The sequence below is a fragment of the Catharus ustulatus genome, chromosome 1 (genome assembly GCF_009819885.2).
Source record: "Catharus ustulatus isolate bCatUst1 chromosome 1, bCatUst1.pri.v2, whole genome shotgun sequence".
NCBI lineage: Eukaryota > Metazoa > Chordata > Aves > Passeriformes > Turdidae > Catharus > Catharus ustulatus.
This window is the reverse complement of record NC_046221.1, coordinates 30,835,242-30,853,690: the sequence shown is the minus strand read 5'-3', so window position 1 is coordinate 30,853,690 and position 18,449 is coordinate 30,835,242. Positions and strand designations below refer to the sequence as shown.

The 18,449-nt window shown below is 36.7% G+C and overlaps 1 long non-coding RNA gene across 1 annotated transcript; it reads right to left on the bottom strand.

Annotated features, from left to right (window-relative positions):
* Nucleotides 1-9,285: 9,285 nt before the first annotated feature.
* LOC117003272 lies at nt 9,286-14,054 on the bottom strand. Its single transcript, XR_004419493.1, has 3 exons — nt 13,968-14,054; nt 11,665-11,783; nt 9,286-9,363 (listed from the first exon to the last, which is right to left on the bottom strand). It is a non-coding gene; the product is annotated as an uncharacterized LOC117003272 (long non-coding RNA).
* Nucleotides 14,055-18,449: the final 4,395 nt, after the last annotated feature.

Here is an 18,449-nt window from a genome sequence, read left to right as displayed (position 1 = left end):
CTTCTCTTATCTTATTCACTGGAAGTGAGGCTGGCATTCCTGTCACCAGATATGTCTGCTCTGAGGATAGGGAAATGAAGCGACATCCAATACATTTTAACAGAAAATTTTCAGGCTTAAAAAATAGACCTCCAAAGACAACAACTTGCTGAAGATTTTATGTTCTGGTGTGTAAAGATAATTCATACTTGTTCTATATTTTCTGACTTTAAATCGGTTTATCTGAAATTTAAGGGAAGTTTTTTTCAGTCCTTTACAACCTCAGTAGAAATGCTTCACAAGTCCCACATGTACTTTGGGCACACCTCTGGAATCACTCAGTGATCTCCACCACCTTCCTCAGACATCTCTCTTTCTATCACTGCAGAAGAAGAAAAAAGTTTGAAGAATATCAGTTTTTTAATAAACAATGAAATAATGCTATTAAATAAAAAAAAAATTAAAAATACAATATTTTAATTATCACAGTATTTATCTTATCATAGCATTGCAAGGTTTCTTTGGAAGTTTGCCTGTCAGAATTCCTATTCTCACTGAGGCCTAAGCTTTACACATTGCTGGATAGATCTGCATTGGGATAATTTTCTTGTCGCACAGAGAAAATTCATCTCTTTTGTTATCAACATAGAATTAATCCACGAAAAGCATGGAAGGAGGAGAAAGCTCCACACCCTGCTATGAAGGGTACTTATTCAAAATTAACAGTTTAGATATTCTACACTGAAAGTCCATACTTTATTAATTTCAGTGACCTGAGACAAAAACCTTTGTTTCAAGCCTATGAGAAAAGTAATAAAAATCTGCATTTTCAAGAAACAGAGTAAATCCTATTCCTCCTCCCTGTGGCATACTTTCAATAGAAATGTATCTTCTCAATATTTTTAAATTTCTTTTTCTCAAACCAAAAGTTCTTGGATTTTACTACGTTCTGTTTTGGCAGAAAGAAGTTTTGGTAAACATGGTTCAGTGTTAAGTGTGGTGGCCTTGGTCCACAAAAGCTTTGCATTCTTAGCTCTAAACAAAGACTTACATTTTATTGTTTCAGCTACTTGAAATTATGTAGTGTTCCTTTAGCATGAGAGGTGTAATAGAATAGGAACCTAATAAGAATATATTCTAAGGCAGACATGTTATGATTGAAAATAACCATGTTCTAGGAACTCATTATAATGTTTTGGCTTAATTTGTCAAAAACTGTTAGAAAATAACTGGAAAAATATTTTTTGAACTTTCTGTTTATAGTTTGTTTAAATCTTTAAGAATTAAAAGTTAAAAATTCCTTAAATTACTATCAAAACCTAGGACCTTTGGAAAGAATAACTCTGCAGTACAAAAGTGTGGACATGGAATATAACTCCATTTGATATGTTTTCTTTTTAATATTGCACAGCGTTATACTGTTATAAAAACATAAAAATATATCTTGTTAATACTATACAGTATCTTTTTAATATTTTACAGTATTGTATGTTTTTGCAGCATGAAAACTAAATATATTTAGCCATACCAGAATTTTAAAAACTTATTTGCATTTTAGTAAGAAGTTGTACACCTTTGTAACTGTTAGATATATGAAAATAAAAATATGAGGACCATGTGAAGGCCAGGGATGTTTATTACTGTCTCACCAAAGTTGTGCAAATAAAAGTTATTGGTAGTCATATACATGTCTTTATATACATCTATACATGGAAATAGAAGAGATTTCAACAAAGTGTTTCAAGGCTACTTTTGCTTCCATTGTTTCTCACCTGAGAAAATAAGTATCTCCTACATTTTTTGGTGTTTAAGTACACTTGACATAAAAAGCCATATAATCATGAATAATAAAGTCATAGGTAAGCAGATAATAAGACAATAACCAAGAGCAGAGAGATAACAAACATGAAAAATTCCTTGTAAACCTAGCATTTGTTGTTAGATGCTCTGCAATATGAAAAAAAATTAGATGACCAGTTTATACTCTTCAGGGCACAATATAGTCTATTTCTGGGGCCAGAAGATATTTTTACTGAGTTTGTCATGGAATACATTGCTGGCTGGGGACAGTGATTGAAGCTGGAGTCCAGTTCCAAGGTGCTGATGCAGAACACCTCACTCCCCACAGCTTGTATTTCCACGCCCTGCTGCACACACTGGAGTATTCCTTAACCTGTCTGGAAGCTGAGGCAGAGAGAGGTGATCTGCCCATCCCCAGAGCAGATTAAAGAATCTGTGGCAGGAATGCAGAGCCAGTGGCTCTCAGCCAGCTTTTGGCTGCTAGGTCCAGGAGCCTGGGGCCTCAGCTGGGTGGATGCTGGCAACCAGAGGAGAGCGTGCGACACGTTGGCAATGGCTTGGTGTGAGAGACCAGGCTGGAGCACACTCATGAGCCTTTAGTGCTTTGGAGAGAAACACAGGAAGGAAATACAGACTTCAAAGGCCCATTATACTGCCCAACAAGCAAAAAGGAACCTAATTATAACTGAGAATTTGGCCAGCAGGGTCAGTGGTCCAGCTAGAAGCCAAGCTCTGTTTGCTTCATGTTAAAGGTCCCTTGAAGTTCCTGTTGTCCCCAATGTCAAGCACATTTCTTAGCAAAATTTTAACAAGTTCACATGAAATCAGCAATAAAAATCTTATTGACTTCAGTGAGACCAGAATTCGACTGTAATCCACGACCTGAGAATGTTTCTCAAAGTAGATAAGGATTTAATTTGATATCAGGTTACTTGCAAGCTTTTCTCATTGACTTCTTCTGAAGGAAGGTATTCGTACCCACGAAAAATAAAGGATAATACTGGGTCTAGTACTTCAGAGAGAATAGACTCTGCTCTTCTAAGTCTCCTCAATAATATTTTCATGCCCAGAAGGGAAGCTGAACAGCATTGCTCTTGTGAAACTTTCCTTCAGTTACCACTAGAAAGAATGCCTTGGGGTTTTTTCCACTTTCAAAGCATCAGGTTTTGTAAGCTCAATTTAAAACCATGATGGAATGTACTTCTTTCAGGCTGACTAAGACAAAATATTTTTGTGTTAGGGAGGATTTATAGATTCAGTGTTACAATGTGACATTTGTTTAAAGCAGCAAAATGATCAAATGTTTAAGAGGTTTTAAACATGTGACTGTTATGTGTCATCATTATACTGCAATATCCTTCTCCCTATGTTAATTTTTTTAGGGGTCAGGGTGGATAAAGAATATTAAAATTTTGGTAACTTTTCTGTTCTGTTGAAATACCTGGTGGCTGCACTTCAAACATAGCAGTCGTTCACCTGACTTTTTTTTATTGAAAGAAGAGATCTATTTTTGGTCCCTTGGCATCTTCCCACATCCTCATTCAAGAACATTTACTTTTAAATTCTTCTTAAGTAGACCTATCAATTCAACAGCAATCTGCATCAGCCTTGAAAAGAGGAGGGCTGATGCTCTCCTGCGTGCTAGCTGCAGTCTTCAGGTGTCTGTAACTTCAGGGATTTAGTCTGCCTGAAAAGTGGTGTGGTGAAAACAAATACAGAACAAATCTAGCAGCCTGCACTGTGGCTGGGTGAAAGCAGCTATACAGCTGCAGTAGTAGGTAGCAGAGCTGGTGTTCACATATCTAGGGTGGCCTTGGAACTTCCATAGTATATTCTGATGTCCAGGCTGCCATTTGTCCTCTGACTTCAGAAGGGCCAGTTTGTCTGGATTCCTGGGTGGATGGCCATCTACCCCAGCCAGGAACCAAATAATATTGTGGTAGAAGGTGTTCATGTCTCTACTTGTTGGAGATCTCCACTTTTACGCATATCAGGAATGTTTGCTAACTTTGAAACCTTTCAGACAATGGTGAATAACACCATTTTATTTCCCTCATTTGTTTTTGCCCCAAAAGGAAAGAAAAATAAAACAATAGCTAAAGATCTTCAGAGTTTCCCAGGTAAAATTATGTTGTGTTCATTGTTATGCAATCACAATTGAAATTAATTTTTTTTTTTGATTACTAAATTCATGCTTTGAACTCCAAGTGTTGGTATGCACTGAAGTCAGAAAAACATCAAAAGTTCAGTGCTCAAAGGCATGTCTCCCTTTTTAGGCAGTGCTCAGGTCTTGAACTTTAGAAAAAAAGAAATCTCTGTTTTTCTAATACTGCGGCTGTCAAGAGATCTATATCCAATAGCCCAAAAGGCATTTTGAGATGAGTAAGTTTCAATTTTTAATGGGCAAGAAATAGCTTAGTGTGTTTTGTTAATTCCGGCTAAGAATGTCAGCCCTATCTACAACATAACTTCTGACACAGCATATGAACTCTTGTTATGGAACTTTGTGTGGAACTTTCTTTTTTTTAGAACTTCTTTACTGTCTTATGCCAGAGCTCACCAAAATTATTCAAAAACACTCATTAATGCAACGGGTACTAGAACAAAGAGATGTTTAAGGGATGCTTTTCTCAATACTAAATTTTAAAAAATTTTAAAATTTGCTTACTGTTTTGATGCAAGAGTTATTTTCTCTGGATGTGGCTGAAATCACTGCTTTTTTAAAAATATATTGTGTGTTGTACACATTAACAACATCTACTTTTTTCTGTGTACTACACATACTCATTCTAGAAGACAGCTATAAGCAGCCCCTGCTTTGCTTTCAAATCATGCTTTTGTCTATTTTTTCTGACTTATTTTTATAAAAAATAAAGCTATCAGCTATCACAAGGGCTGAGTACATTAATGTTGTACTTTATCTGAAAAAGGACTCCTCCAAGAATAAAAATTCTCACCACTATAATAGTAAGGGAGTGGGTTAAATCATTCTAGATTAAAGTGCTGTTCACAGAGGGTCACTGTCAAACATTTTGCAGTCATTTATTTTTTTCCTGATGTCACCCTTCTTTATGTTAAACTAATAAAATGCTTATTTGGTGGTGATACATGATCTCAGTGTAATGTAGCTGCATACAGACCAGCTGCTTTGATTGCTAACAGAATTGTGGGAATGTGCCTTGGCCACATGCAGTCGCTGTTGAATGATTGGATGATCTGATTGATTCTTTTTGACTGAAACCTTTCATTTCAGTTGTAAACCTTAGAAAAAAATAAGAATTTTTCAGCAGTGAAATTTCCCACCAGTAAGATTACCATTTTTGCAGAAATATTTAGATTTTTAATTTCATTTTTTATTTTGGTAGAATATCTTTAAGTGCAATTGAAACTTACATTCATATTTTAAAAATATGTGAAACTATACCTTAAGTTGCTTTTTACTTCTCAATCATATTTGTAAAACCTAAAGATTGTTTTAACAGAAATAAAACACAGAACTGAAATGAACATGTAATCATTATTTCTTAAAGAAATGTTTTGATTGTGAGAAATAAAAGTAGAGATACAGTCCACGTTGAATTGCAGCAAAAAAAATAAAAGAGAATTTTATAAGCAGCTGACACAAAAGAGTCAAGGTACTGCTTTTCTTAAATTAATGGATCTATATTGAATCACAAGACCAAGAGAATAGGAAAGGTTGTTAAGGCCTGGTGATGCTGAAGGACTTCAAGAAAAAGTACCATTAAACACAGCTTTAAGCTGTCCTTTGTAAAAGAACACTTAACTTATTTCAGCTAACTCTATAGTCAAAATAAATTCTCAAACTATGTCAGAGCTTTAAAGAAACTTCACTAAACTATGCAGAAATATAATTTTGAACACTGCTGCTGGTTATGACCATGGATGTTGGAGTCAGCCTGAGCAGCCCTAGTCAGAGAATGGCTTTGCCCTCTTCTTCCTAAACCTGCACCCACCAACCCCAGAAATCACAGCCCTCTGAAGCTCTAATACTTTCCTTGTATGATGCTTTCAAGATCAAAGTGAAGGTGTGTAACTGCAATTGTAGTGAAATCTTCAGTGCACACTGGGACAGTTCCTTCCCACATGGCAGATTGATTTCATTCTTGTATCCATATCATATGAATGCATTATTTTTTGTTCTTAAAATAATGGTTTCCCTAAAAAATAAGGTAAATGAGCAAGTTGTTCTACAATGATTAACCTACTTCAGGCAATACAAATAAGATCTTTTAACTTCAAAGACCTAATGCCTTTTTAAATTGATATGCTACAGAAATTAGATTTATACGTATCTCATGTTCCGCAGTCTTCTAACAGAATTAGTAATTGAGACCAATCTTCCCATTTGACTCAAGTGAAACTATCTTGAGTAACACTGCCCTAGTGTACAGCTGTATTTAGGTTAGGTAGTGGCTGAATATTTTTTCATGGTAACTAAATCCCTACAGCCAGCAGACATTGCTGTGGGATTTAAGAAAGATTAAACTTTTAGAATACTGCCAAAAGCAATAATTAAAGTAACTAGGATCTGCTTATATAAACAACTGTCATTTTATTTTAACTGGGACTTTTGCCTTTTAGTAGTGTCAAACAGGATTATTTTCCAGGGGACTTTATTTTCAAGACGTTCCCTTTAGTAACTGTACCTTTTATGAGAGAAAAGGTGTCTTGTTAGTACAACACATCATTTGCATACTCTGCCTATACTAAGAGGAAAGTATAAACTCTTGAGAATTAATTACCAAGTTAATGATCAATCAAGTTTTGAATTCATAAAATCCTGAATTTGCCATGAAGTAAAAGGCTTTGGATATAATGAAAACATTGAAAACATAACAAGTAAAAGGAGTTTTTATAATGACAATGAAAATAGTAAGCTGGGGAAGAGCAAGAAAAAGCAGTAAGTGACACCTGTACTGCAGCTGTCTGTAACCTGAGCACTCAGGGCACCAAAATTCTTGCCCTGTAAGAAGTTGTGTAAGTCATCCAGTCAATGTTGCTTATAACCTTCAGTGACAACTGCTCATTTCTCCAGGATGAAGCCTGGGCAGGGCAGATTCCTGGGCAGCAGAAGGTTCAATGTGTTCTAGGAGAGGAGAATAGATAGCAGACTCCAGGGAAGTGCTTGCTCCTCTCTCCACTCCTCTCACCTTGATCTCCCAACCATGCCCCACACGTAGAAGCACAGCCTGGGGCTGCCCCAGGCCAGCCCTGAGAGTGAGATGGCAGCTGGGGACAGTCCCCAGTTTCCCTCAGAATACAGGTACAGCAACAAGAATCCCAAAACTCAGAGCATGCCTACACATCAGGGGCTCCTCAGCCACTGCACAGTGACAGCAGACATGACTCAGACCTCTTCCTGGCTTCTCTAGGACCTATATTATGGGGCTGCTGATGGTGGGCCCCTTGTGCTTCTTTTTCTCCAATTTGGAGCCTTTAATCTTGTCTGTGTCTTCCTGAAGGTTGCAATGAGCTCCTATCCAAGTGCTTCACAGCCAGGGTTCCCAGTTTTATGAACTTATTGGGTACTAATAGGAATTCTAGGATGTGGCCCATGACCTGTTACTTTTAATGTGTTTCATTTATGTCTCTACTTTTTATTACATTATTTTGGCAGAAAAAGAAGGAAAAATTTGGGTCAGTCTGCTGAAAATCCCTTCTTAGCCACTGGCAAATCCAGCACTTAATTTTCCTTCTCCTCCAAGTCCAAGTTTGAAGGACAATGGTTTTAACTCTATTTTCCTATCTTTTAAGTAAATTAAAAACTTTGTATTAAAAACAATGCCTGCAATGTTTTCCCTAATAAACAGATAGGCCTACAGCGTTTGTTTGTGTAATTAAAGGCAGACTGGTCTTTAAAGGCTAACAATTTTCACAGAGTCTGAGAGTCTCTCATTGAATTAAGATGAAGAAGTAGATACATTTCATGCCCTCTTTGCTGAGGACCTGCCCTTAAAACTCAGTGCCAAGTTTCTAGGTAAGCCTAAAAGACCTTTTAAAGTCCCTCCAACTCTCAGGATGTACATTGCCCCAAGCCACTTTAAATCTGGTTGATTTACTTAAAATTCTGGCTGCTGAAAATCACACTCTGAGGAACTAGAAGAGAAAGGTGTACAGGCAGAACTACCATCAGAAGGGTGTAAGAAATTTATGCATGGAGTATGGAATCTCTCAGGACAAAGGAGAAACAGCGCATTTCTATAGCTCATTGCCCCATCTTCTTTTGAAAATATTGAAAAAAACCCCGTTAAATCTGCAGACACTGACTGCCTCCTAGGACTGCCTTTACAGATTTAAAGACAACTGAAGGCCCACTCTCCTTGCAAACACAAGCAGATACTTTCAGCAATATGCTTTTGGTAAAGGGATTGCAGCACACAAGAGTGTTCATCTAGGCCTCATTAGATAGCAAATCTTGGGTAAAAGATGGATAATTTCTCCAGTGCCCAGACATTCTGGGGCAGTCAATGCACATTGAGCTGTGGTTGTAGTGCTCCTGTAACAGAGGCATGCAGTAGCTCTGCCACTGTGATCTCATTAAAAATCTCTCAGAGAGTCGTGCAGTGCAGCTAGCGGCCAAGTGCAAGGAGCAGTTCTTGCTCACAAGTGGAAATGACCACACTTCTATTCAGAATTTTACTTAGCAAAAGTGGAAAAACCTACAGTCGTGTCACAGCATGAGGCATTGGGTACTGGTGATCATGTCACTGTAGGAAAGTTAAAGGAATTTATACAGACCAGCAAAACACCACAACTGCAGGATGTAACAAACACTCTGGAATGAAGAAGAATCATCAAGTCTGTGATCTGCCAATCTGAGAATTTCGTTGCCAACATCCCAGCAGACTGACTGTAAGAAAAGACGGACAAAATTCCACTGTTTCAGCCTCAGCAGGTGAGCATTTATGTATTCCCTGAACCTGGAGATGTTACATTCCCAAGGGACATTCATATTTTGATTTATGAAAATACCATGTTATTGTATAAAGACAAGAGTTCAGCCCTACAGATAGCAATACTGCTGGTCTGCACAGTTCTCATAGTCATTTGTAGGATCTCACAGATTAACAGCTGCAGTAATTTCTCACAAAATGACCAATCTGAGCAGGACTAAAATCATCAGAGGATTCAAAACACAGGCAAAGCCCAGTGAGTGAGCCAAAGGAGGTACAGGTTAAAATTACAGAAAGCACCAGAGGGACATATTTCCATTTCATATTGAACAGTCTTTACACCAGGAACTTGTGGTACTTCTTTATCCAGAAGATTTTATAACTGTGGAAACTGTCAGACTAGCTCAGTGTAGGTTTCTCTTTGCTTGATGTTATTCATGCTAACTTCTTGCAGAATATGTGGAGCAGCTTGTGGCATGATGGATCTCTCTCTACAGCATATTTTAGCCACAGAATTCCTGAAGTGCTTGAATGTAGTGCATGTAGACTTTTACCAGTAAAAGATAATATGGAAATCACCTGGCTTGCCCACCTCAAGTTATGCTTTATTAAAGTTGACTCGGAACCAGCTTGTCCATCTCATCAACAACCTTCTCTGTTTTGTTGATTTCTGAAAGAAAACATAAACTGAAAGTGCTGGAATGGTCTGTGGGAAAAACAAAACAAAACAAAACACAAAAACCCCACATAATATTAGGATATTCAGTTTTAAAAGAAATAAATAAAGCCCCATGCTTCAGTTCTGAAACTTTCAAGTTTTTCCAGTTTCAGTATTAAAAAATAGAGTTTTGAATTTTGTTAGTTATAATACTAATGGAAAATACAGATTATTCCATTAAGGTGTCAAAGAAAGTTTTTTGATACATCACTTTAAAAAGCTGTTTTTTCGCTTCCAGATTACCCAAGTTATGCTTTTTTAAAAGCAAACTTTGTTTTCATTCAAATCAGTCCATTTTTCCAACCTTTTGATTTTCCTTGATTTAAGCAGCAGTTCTCCATAAATCATATATACTTGCAGAAGGCAAATGGGAAAGTGTGTATATATAAATCCCACACAAAGATTGAAAAGTTTACCTCTAAGTGCCCTTCAGTGTTTCATGTAATCACCACACTCTGGTAGGCATGTCTAGAGGAACTGACATCATCTAAACTTGAAATAATTTAATCACTTAAGTATACCTTATTTGTCAGCACCACTTAGAACTTGATAAAATTACCAAAAGTAAATGAATGCTGACTCCCCTCACTTTTTTGTGATCAATGTAATGAAAAGAAATGCGGGTAAGAGAAAACACAGAGGACTTGGTGAGGTACTGAGCATCTTTGTTGGCCACTCCAGGCTGTAGCTGTCTATATGACGGCACCATGAGGGAAAACAAAAGCTTTCTAAAGTAAAATTTTAAGTTATTTTGAAACCTGGAGCCATTTCATGCTTGCATTTGATGGAAATTAATCAGTCCTGGATATGTAAATATTCCCCAATTTATTTTGATGTTAAAATACAGTAATACATTTATATGCTCAATGTAAGGAGTATATACAGTAATACATTTATATGCTCGATGTAAGGAGTATATTCTAGGATTAGGAACTTTGTTTTTGCTGCAGTTTCAGAGCACTTCATAATAATTTGGAAGAATATTTCTAATGCTAGCTATGTCTGACACCAGGGTACTGCTAGGTCTCATATTTCAAGTATTTCATGGTTGCCAAACACATGTGCAAGCTAAGGATGCCAGCAATGGATCTAAGGTTAATTTCTTCTTTTTTCACATTCATGGGGTTTTTTTCCCCCACATAATCCCCAGGTTCTGAACATTATCATCTTTAATTTGGGGGGCTTTATATGTTTGCATTGAGTTGGAATATGTAATACTTTATTTTAAAGCTCAGCCTATTTTCACTAATGTAATAAAGCCCATTCTTTGTGCATAAGGAATGCACAATTTACACAAGCTAAACCAGAAGTTTGCACAAATGTCATGAAAATTTATTCTAGTTTTACAAATATGTAATGTAAGCACTGTTTATATTGTGCTTAAGGTAACACAACATAAAAGGGAAAAGTAACCCAGTCTTCACATTTGAACCAATGTAGGGTGAGGAGAAAGGAGTGCAAAGAGAGCACTTGCAGAAAGATTTTCATCAGAAGCAATTTGTTTAGCAAAAGGAACAGTTGCAAAATACTCATATAGAGAGCTAAGCCCAGGATTCCTTTCCTTGTCTTAATTGGGGGAGCTGATATAAGGGCCAAGGGTGCCTTGAGTTTTCCTAAATGTGTGACAGCTGCCATGAAAAGAAGTTTGAATGAAAACAGGCCACCAAATATTGGCTGCACCAATTTCAGTGGAAGTTTCACCAAGATTTAAGCCTGCAAGAAGGCTCCAGTTTGGGCTCTGAAAAAGAGACATAATTTTAAAAAAAGGAAATTTAAACAATTTCCTTAGCTCAGTAAGAAGCTCAGTAAGTTAAGCTCAGTATCCTGGGCTGGAACTAATATTTATTGGAGAGGTGAAGTATGAAGATTATGAGGTATAGAAGAGAAAATGATGCCATTTAAATACAAGAAGCCTCAGGGATATACTAGCTATTAAAGGAAGATGAACAACTCTCTATCTGTGCTGGACTTGAAACTAACCAGGGTTTATAGGAATCTGTTTAAAACCTCATGTTTAACTGCTGATCCATGGCTCACCCACAACACAGATGCTTAATGAACAGATAGTTTCTTTGGACTAGGTATATAGATATATAGATATATAGATATATAGATATACATATATATATATCTCAAAATATATTTAATCATTTGCAAAGAAAAATAAAATTTTATGAAAGAGGTGCAGAGACAGCTGAAGGGACAAAATCTCTTCTTAGTTACAAGTACATAATTTCACATTCATGTACTTACATGTCAGCTGAGAGCAGATGCAGGGAAGAAAGCAGATTTGGGCAGAATTTGATCAGTCTACCTCAGCAGACTCCTGGATTTCCAAAATCTGGTTTTGTGTTTCTTTCACTGAGATCCACCTGCATATTCAATGCATTATGGCTCAAACATTAATGTTATTAATAAATTTTAGCTTCATTAATTACTACTTTTAATGCTGAATCATTCTGGATTAAATGGAGAAGGATTAAAGGACCTCTAAATCACAGTGGGTCAATTGCTGCTGTGATCTGTATAAACTGAAATAAAATAATTTCTCAAGACATGCACAGTGTATAACATATTGTTACAAACTATGGGTCAAGTAAGCAACATGTTGGCCCTGTTTTAAGACACCCTTTCAATCTCAAGTGACACCAATAGAATACTGGTTAGAGAAAACAATGTGGGGACTTTACCCTGATATATCTTCATCAAGCTTGGTACAAAATATTTTGGGCAAGTGCTTCTCGTTATCTCTGATTAAGTTTACAGTGTTCTCACCTTTGATAGCACTGGGAGTTGAAAAATTCTGTGGGTGTTGCACTGTGCAGGTTATAGTTCAAGGATAAATTATACTTTCCAAGTATAAGAAAGGAGACCCCCTGTGGATGATACAAAGACTCATCCATGTGCACTGGTCCTTAAATGAGAAGCATCCACTTAGTTAAAGAACTTAATGAGCCCATGCGAAGGATTGATCACTTGACTATCCAGGCTGTTGCGTTTGCTTTCCCCTACAGAATTCTTCAGCCATAGTATTTATGAATGTTTATATCAAAATTAATTTTACAAGAAATTATATCCCTTGCTTGTATGTAGGAGAAGTTTAGTTTATCCTTGGAAACATCAAGTTCTAAGCTGTTTGCCAAAAAAAGCTGACATATTTTACAACCTAGATTATTATTTCTCCATGTAAATCAAAAATAAAATTTTTGCACTTCATGCCTACCTTTATTCTTAACAAAACAGGAATATCTTCAAAGGTATTTGTGGGAGGGAGTGTTCTCTTTTCTTGGTTTTAAGTGATTTTGGCCTGAGTCAGATATTTTAAAAGATATATATCAAAGAGAAAGCACATGGAAGGATGTGTCTTCAATAAATCTGTATCGTGCCTGACTGTTCTTCTATTATCTTCTCATTCCTTAATATTATGACCAGGCTAACACAGTCCTTCAGTGAGAAGAAAAATTATCCATGTATTAAAAAAGGATGCTAGAAATTCAAAGCTCTCAGTTCATTTTTCAGTGGATTAGCATTTCTGTGGCAGGTTCAAAAATAATCAAGAAGGGAAAGAGACCACAAAATGTATACCTAAACTTATGACCCAAATCCAGGTCAGACATACCTTTTGGTATGCAGATTTGGCATGCCATACTGAGATTTTTTATCTTTCAACCTCTGCTAAAGACACCACATGTTCCTACATGGTTTGGATTACAAAGCTTTTATAGAGAATATATCATCTAGTTTTGCCTATCACAATAAAGGACAATGCCCACTAGATCTTTGAATCTGAGGCTTCTGCCTTTTATACTCTCCTGAATAATGTCACTTGCTATTGATCACAACCAGAAGGAACACAGTGAGCTGCATGAGCCTTGGATCAGGCCTCTTATGGTTGTTCTTATATTCTGAGACATAATTCATTAATATAGCCATGAACTATTTTTAAAGATAGAATAACAGCACTTAATGGGTTTGTAGAAATACTTCAACTTGCAGATATTAATTAATTTATCCTCTTATTATCCTTAGACACCACAGAAAATATCCTTGAAGAGACCATTCTTTCAGACTCTTTGTTCCTTGGGACTGCTTACCACAGGGTAAATACCTCGCTAACAGAGAATAAACACCCAAAGCATCCTCAGTATTAGCAAATTGCCAGTAAAAGACAGAAACAATTATGCAGGGGGTTATGATTCAGAGCCACTGACTCCATTGTAACAATGTCTCCTTTATCATTTCAACGTAGATCACAGTCCCATGCCAACACAAATTGCCAAAAAGTATCAGAAAAATACCCAAGCATGCATTAGGAATAACAGCATTAAAGCACATTCAGAGGGTATGTAATGGTCACTCACACCCGTTTGCTGTGTCGTAGGGGACTCAGTGACCTTTTTCAGGACATTTCAAGTCCTCCTGACTGAGCTGAGCCTATTTTCTGTAGTTTGGTATCTTGTAGCTCTGACCAGTTATTTTTTATTTATGTTTAAAAAGGCATTTACTCCAATAGATATCTGTATGGCATAAGCAGTGCTGTTTCTTCCTGTACTTACCAAGATTCTGAGTATGAGTTTGACATTTTTGGTCATTGTGACAACCTCAGCGATGTGCTCAGAAGCCACAATCTCTCAACAGTGTGGGACTTTGGCAGTGAATAGCTGCAGACAAAATGCAAGTGCAATCATGTGAAAAATGAAGGGCTCTTTCAGCAGGGTACATTTCTTCAGAAGAAGGAATTACTTATTTCTGCATCCATTTCAGCTCCTAAGCAGAGTTTCTTGCAGAACTCACTGTATCCCCACCATTAAGAAGATATGCATGCTATTTACTGTAATTACTTATGAGGTTTCTTCCTTATCTGCCTTCTCCATTGAATGTAATTAGCCAGTAATAATTTCTGAATAATAACTGCTTACTAATATAATAAGAAATACCAGGAATGGAATTTTCAAAGGAGAGTGAGGAAGTCAACTCCCATTGAGGGTTGTGTTTTTAAAGGAAGGAGTTCACACGCAATTGCTTTTATAGAGTATTACTCACTAATTAGCAGCAAACTGCATAGCAGATCCCACAATTAATGGAACTGGCTGGTAGCTGAAGCACAATTTTCATCAGAGTAATAGATTATTATTCTTAAGGAAGAAAATTACTTCCTTTGTTTCTTTTTTCATTAACCAAGAATCAGATGATTGTAGAAAAATAAATTCTATTTCTAACTGCAGTTGTAGTTGGCATTTTGCTCTACTCAAAACTTAATTTGAGCAGTGGAATTGTTAGACTCTCCCTGGTCAATTCCTTCCATAGGGTGTTAAAGTGGGCTTTCAAAAGGTCAAACGATGATGCAAAGACTGAGTCCTCAGTTTCACAGACCTGGTAGGATCAGACATCAAAGCTCATTCACATCGTCCAACTAGTCCTAGTAAGAACTTGATAAACATCAAGGCTTCAGGTCTTTAAACACAGGCATAGGACATCATTTCAGGCCTACTGTGTGTCTAATGCATCAGCCCAGGGCTTACAAAATGACAAAAGAGAACTTGGGAGACCTCCCAGCCTTCAGGAAAAAATGGGATATACTGAATATTTTCAGATGGCATCAGACATCCACTAATCTTATCTTGAAAAAAATAGCAAGAGAAAATAGCTTCTCATTTTAGTGAAAGTGAGAAGGTAGACTTTGCTTAGGAACCTGAATTCTCAAGTCAGGAAACAAAAATAACTTGCTGGCCTGTGCTACTTTTGGTTTAGTAATTTCTGTATATTCTCTGAAGATGCTTGAATATTCTGTCTTCCAAAAAAAACGTCAAAATATCTGTTTAAGTTTCATTGAAGTAATCTAATTATTCAACTGAAATTCTCCTCAGTTCCTCTTACGTTTGATCTAAAATGGCTTAGCAGGATTCAGACACCTTTAAGCCAACATACTTCTGATTTCAGTTGGAGCAAAATCTGCACCACTTTGAATTATATTCCACTTCTCATAGGCTTCAGATAGCATATGAGAAATGGAAAATGACCATGTCAACTCCTTGTCCATCTCTGCCATGCCATTTAATCTGGTAAGAATGCATCTCCATGCCTTTTCAAGCACTGGTGTTTCCAAAGATGATCTTTTCTGTGTTTCCATAAATTTGTTACACGAATTGATGATCAAGCTATTTCACTTCATTTTTAAGAAAAACATTAAATATTTTCTTCAGCTAGCCACCCTAATTACTCCAAATATCTTCAGTCTACTTATACAGAATTGTTCATAAAAAAATAACTGACAACAGCTCTGGTTAAAGAAGCATAAAAATGTGTCTCAATTCTCACTTCTTGAGAATTCCATCCAGAACAACTCAAACTCCAACTAAGATTGTTTTAAAAAGCACCAGAAGTTTTTGCAAGGAGTTAATAATTACATACATAATAGGAAAAATCTCTTTTTAAAAATGTAAACAGCAAACAAATGTCTTGAAAATGTGGTAGTGGGTACTTTGTAGAAGGTTCTATCCAAAAGCCTTATCTCCCTCTGAAGAGACAGGGTTTTGAAAGAAACCTCTGCTATGAATTTTCTGTGCCTAAATCATGAACTGCTAACTGTAACTCTTGATTACTTTCTTTTGCCAGCAGCAAAATCCTTGGACATAGATAATTGCTGTATTGCAAGAGCTACAGTCATGCTTAAACACCTGCACACCTTAGTATGAGCAATACTTTTGGAATATGACTTTAAAATATTTCCATGACAACAGAACTTCTGCATTTGTTTACTGTCTGGTTGTTCTCTCCATTATTTGAAGTTTCCCAACAAGCTTGGCCTGAAAGGGACTTTATTCCAGAGCGAAGAGTGGGAAAAAGTTAATGATGAATAACTACATTGTTTAGAATCTGACATTCCCAAACAAATCAAGTCTTCAGGAAAAGAAGTAGAAATATTCAAGTTTTCAGTGTCTTTACAACATCATTGAAGTGATATGTAATATCAAAAGAAACTGCTTTCGGTAAATTGGCAATGGCACCCACTGAAACTTATATAACTGTCTGGGTTCAGAAGAATACTTGTTTGAATGCCAGTGCTTTCCCAGATTGTGTCAGACACTCCTTTCATAACTGTAAAAAAAACCCAGAGTCTTTCCCATCAACTGAAAATAAGCTGATATTCTTAATCTTTTCATTAAGGCTAGATAACAGCGAGCTACAGAGAAGAATAGCTGAACTTAGTGTTATCTGTTGAAAGAGTCTGCTGTTCCAGTTCCAGAGCTTAACAAGATCACAAAGTAGAATCTGAAACAAGGAGGAGCCCAGCATGTCAAGAGTCATCTATGGTACAATTAATTTCACGCAATCCTTTCAACAGCTATGCTGCTAAAGACAGGCCAGCCATGTTGCATTTTAAAAGGGCTATTTTTGTAGAACAATGTTGCCCAAAGCATTTCCTGTTCTTATCACTCCTAGAGCAATGTCTGGAGTTCATTACCAGTAGCTCCTACTTTCAATAGTCAATCTTTTGCAAAAGATGCTCATTCATGTTTTCTCCCTTTCCCCACCAATTTGCCTTTGGGATTATCTAATAATATATCACTGTTGCACTGATTCACTTAGAAAACAGAGACCCATTCACATCTCAAGAAAAATTGTTGAACAGAAGGCAAATTCTTAGACCACCCACCCACCAAAATCTTCTCCACCTTGTATGTCTATAAAAATTCAAAGTCTTGAAAGAATTAATTTGCATTTTATTATTCAATGTTTGTCAAGTAAGTAATTAAGTAGTCATGTTGAGAACTCAGACTATTCATGTTTTTTGTTTCTCTTTTATTGAAAAGTATATACTAAGAACATTTGGTAACAATTTTGTTTGTATTTGTTCTATGCTGATGGTCCTTATGTGATGGTTGTTATGAGCTTGAGGAATTTTCTTGCTTAAATATAGTATCAAAAGAATAAAACGAGTGTAACACATTTTGGAAGCTTCAAGGATAATGCTAAATTTATAGAAAATATCTTGAACATGTAGATGAAGGTAAACTAATGATAGGAGAAGTGAGTTTAGAATCCAGGATGTCTCTTTCAGGACCAAAATCTTAGAGTCCTTTTGACGGGACATGATAAACTGGAGTCCTGAAGTGGTTATGGGAAACCTGGAACAAAATGGGGGAAAAAATTTTTGTCTTGGAAACTGAAGTTCAGCAAGCAGTGCAAGCACATGACTATTTTTAAGAGCAAAACAAGTCCTTTAGAGAGAAATCATGCCTTCACTGAAGTTATATTTCATATTTCTCGGAGATTCACCAAAGCTCCAACCTCTGCTCTTGTCCATTAACTTCAGATACCACCATAAGCTGCATCCATGTCTCAGCCAGCCCAATTTGCCAGCAAGAGTTTTCAAGGACAAATTTCACCAGAGGAGTTTTGCAAACTAGTGGGAATTACATGCCTGCTTCCCTCTCCTCCAGCAGGAAGGAGGAGACACAGGGAAGTGGTATTCACACAGGTTCCATGAGGTATATAATTTTCATAACAAAGCCAAGGGAGAGGGATAGTTTACTTAGTTACTTGATCAAAATTAACAGCCATGGGAGAATGTGCATCTCTGCGTTGGCCTTACAGATTTCTAGTTCATCCAGTGACCAGATACAGATAGCTTCCCCTCCACTATCTGGCCACCACACATCTACCCCATGCCAGCATCTGGAGGAGCAATTGCACCAGACCCTGTGCCACCCCATTCCATAAAGCTAAAGTAGGAGCGAGCAAATTTTTTTTTTTTTTTTCTTTTGGCAGTGGCATTTTCGGATGGTTTAACAAGATTAAACAAATGGAGTGCTAGGGACAAGCAAAACTGTCTTGGTGTAGGTAGAGTGGCACCACAGCAACATTCATTGGCTTGGTCATGTAATTCAAGCCCTGAGTTAATGACTTAGATACTGAAAAAAAAATGTAGCACATAATTCAAGTCTGATATGTGGAAACTTGATCTAAGATTTTGTATTTATTACTGGGGAAAAAAATGCAAAATACCCTACGTAGTGTAAAAATTAGGACTTGTA